This window comes from Marmota marmota, unplaced genomic scaffold (assembly GCF_001458135.2).
Source record: "Marmota marmota marmota unplaced genomic scaffold, marMar, whole genome shotgun sequence".
NCBI lineage: Eukaryota > Metazoa > Chordata > Mammalia > Rodentia > Sciuridae > Marmota > Marmota marmota.
The window spans coordinates 65,623,485-65,627,091 of record NW_025999900.1 but is presented as its reverse complement, the minus strand read 5'-3'; the positions used below and the strand labels follow the sequence as shown (position 1 = coordinate 65,627,091).

The following is a 3,607-nucleotide window of genomic DNA, read 5'->3' as shown; positions in this document are numbered from 1 at the left end:
TTGTTCTGTTCAGTCTTGTTTTATCTGACTATAGTTTTCTCCTTCTTCTTGTTTTTTTTCTGCTGTCTTTATTCAGAGGTCACTTACTCAAGAAAAAGTTCAAAAATTCTTATTTCCTATTGGTTTTATGTATTTTATGCACACTTGTGTATTGTATGTGTGTCTATGTGTCTTTGTCTATATATTGTTAACAAGTAAACAAAATTGGCCTGTAGATAAATGAGCATTCATAAATTAAAATTTTATAAAAGGGAATGGATCTAAATATATTTTAGTTCATGTGATTCAAACCTCCAAGAAAATGTGTTCAATTTAAATTGTTTAAACAGGTAGGAGTAAACATTATGTCTTTACAATTACCCATAAGGTTTCTGAGGTGGTCACGCAATTAATAGAGTGTTGGTTTCTATAAAACATTTGAAGTATAATATCCATTGCTTTTAGGATTTTTCTTCAGCAGGGAAAGGATGGCTAATACTGGTAACTATACCTGTCTGATACCTTAGTTTTTACAGTTAAAAATGAGTAAATTCAATTCAACATAGTGGGATTAATCTTCATAAATGTGTTTGTTAGAGGAGAGCTCTGATTAATTTGTAAAGTTAGGGTGCCAATACATTAACTGGTAAATGTAAAATCAAGTATTCTTGAGTTCTGAAAATTCAATAAGGTAATATATATTTTTACTTATTAAGTGTGTTTTTATAAATTGGTAAATAAAAGAGAGTTTAAGATTGATTTGTTCCTGGATCTTCACTAAAAGCAAGTTTAGTTAAAATTCTCACAAGTATAATTTTATATGCAAAGAGCACAAAGAGATTTCAGTTGTGTTTCAATTAAAGTATTGTAAATAGCATAAAGTATTTTATCTTCTTAAAAGGAGTAATTTATAAATTCAAGAATTTTATAAGGATTGTTAGAAAGTAAATTTAAGAAGAAGTCAGCAACTAGGAAAGAGATCTAAGAAAGTTCTAGGTATGGAAATATACTTTAGTATGGAAATCATATTAAACAATGTTTCTGGGTGAGAAAGTATTTTGCATGGTAAATTGAAGAGGTTATAGGTTGTCTAAGTTTCACAAGGTTTGTGGAGGGTCAATTTCAAAAAGGCTTGTGTGTAATTAACTTGACCATAATTAACACAGATAAAATTGTTTAAGGTTTTCCTTTCTTTGTTTTTTACCATACACATATCATTTATGTAGTAATGCTAAATAAGACCATGTACAAATAAATTTGTAAGCCACCACATTCTTTATAATTACTTTGAATATCACTGTCATATCATTTATAATGGCATATGTTTATAAAAGATGCTTAAGACTGGTTGGTAATTTAGTTTTATCTTGGGTTTTCTTTTAAAATAATATGAGAATATTTATACATTTACAAAGAGTACTTCTGGATGATAACATTGACTATAAGCTTGAAAGCTATATACTACATCAATCCTGTGGACTACAAATATAAACCTAACTTATTTAATCCTATGCATTCATATTTTTCAAAAGCACCCTCATTTCTTTCAAATTAAATACTACAAATGGTTCTTATAAGGCTGCTGTGGACACAACATACTCAGTTGTTAGGGGCTGATTTTACATGACTATCCAATTCAGAGTCCAATTGAGAGCTAAACATCAAATGGCATTACAAAAAAAAAAAAAAGATAAAGTCACTAAGCAGAATAATCAAATTTTCAGACAACCCAGCTTCTAAAGCTTTCATCATCCTAGTCCCCCCCCCTTCTTTTTGCTTTTACTTACATATTCCTTTTTTTCAAGAAGCAAAAAATATGTAAGTTCACCAAAATTCTAAATGTCATAGTGTGTACAGCACTGAATGAGAGGAGTTTTAGCATTGGGTATTACAAAGTAATTTTCATTACAGATGTTTTCTTCATTCTGGGTCAAGGTGAGGTAAAACAGGAAGAATAAGATTTCCAAATGCAGAGTCTTGAGTTATGAAGTATCCAGATGATGTGCATGGGCATGCTGCAAAGCTGCCTTCTGCTGGGCTGTGATATGCTGCTGTTCTGCATGATCCTGAAAATCCTTATTAAGAGTGAGTCTGGAGAGTGCAATGCTAGCTCCAGGATGATTTGTTGAAAATTGGTTCTGCATAAGTAATTTTCATTTCTCTTTGTCCAGTTCTGCCAAGATTGCAACTCTATTTTTGTTTTGAAAATCTTGTCCTGAAGGATTTGCTGCCATCTTTCTGTTTTCTGTTTCAATTATATTCAGATGCAACGGATTGGCACTTTACATTCACCCTGGGTACCTGGGCACTGGGAAGCCCTCACTGTGGGTGGCAGCTGTCAAGGTGGAACACACCACCTAGAGACCAAAGGTTTTTCTAATATGAAATATTACTGCACTGATATAAGCCAATACCTTGATCTCTGTATGTTAAAGTGACAAGGTTTTCTTAAAACACTAATGTGCTCCTTTCTATCAGGAGAATTTTTTTATGTTTGGTTACACTATTTAGAGGAAGTAGTCTTAAAGGAATTAGGGTTTGTACAAATCTGGTTAAACAAACAACAGTTATTTTAGATAATTACACTAAACTAAAAATCCAAAAGTTTTTTTTTTAAGTTCAACTGGTTAATATAAAGACATCGGTGTATTGTGATGCTCTTACTGGCTTTTTCATTTATATATGTGTGTATATCCATGTTCTCTAAGTATACAAGTCTTTTTTTTACTAGATCAATAAGAATATAATACTATATTATAATGCTGTAAAATCCTAGATACTATAATAATCACACAGGGCTTAATTACATTATCTTATAAAGTAATTATATATGATACCTGCTATTTACTTATAAAACTGTACTCTATTCTATATAGTATACACATATACAGATATATGTACATATATACATTCTAAATACTACATATTAGTACTTCTGTACTACATATTAGTGTACAAATTTTGCCTATAGATAAAAAAATTCTCAACAAAATAATAGAAAACAAACTGAATAGAAAGACTTACACTACAAGATGAGATAATTAACCCAGAAAACGGATGTGTTTTCACATCTTAAAGTCAAGCTAATACACATAACTTCTGGGTTCATTATCCTGCATCTCTGAATGTCACAGGGGAAATGAAGGCATACCCACTTTTAATGCACTCTTCGTGTTTCTCTTACTAATGAATCTGCCATGCGACCAGTGCTGGCTTCATGAAAGAAGGTTCGATTCATGAGTAATTGCTAGGGAGTTTTTAAATTAAAGAGACAAGACTCTTATTACCTTTAATACCAGCTCTGGGATGGCTTCTCCTAGCCTCTGTCTCCAGCCACCTAATGCGGTGGTGAGATTTACAGAAGAGACTAGCGTACGAGAGAGAACACGCCAGGGAGTGGACTTTTATTGGGGAACAAAAACTTCCGGGGAAGATCCCATCCAATGTAGGTAAAGGGGGAAGCATCCCAAGGTCAGGGGTGAAAATTGGGTCTTCAGAGCAGTGGCCAGACACACCTCTGCATGGACAAGCTCTTGGACCTGGAAGAAGGTGGGGAAAGCTCTAACACAGCTGTGTCTAAGTGCCTCTCACCCAGCCAGGGAGGTAACTCAAATCACATGCAAGGATG

General features: G+C 33.0%; 1 pseudogene; it reads right to left on the bottom strand.

Moving 5' to 3' along the window:
- Window positions 1-1,831: 1,831 nt before the first annotated feature.
- LOC107145768 lies at window positions 1,832-2,301 on the bottom strand (annotated as a pseudogene).
- Window positions 2,302-3,607: the final 1,306 nt, after the last annotated feature.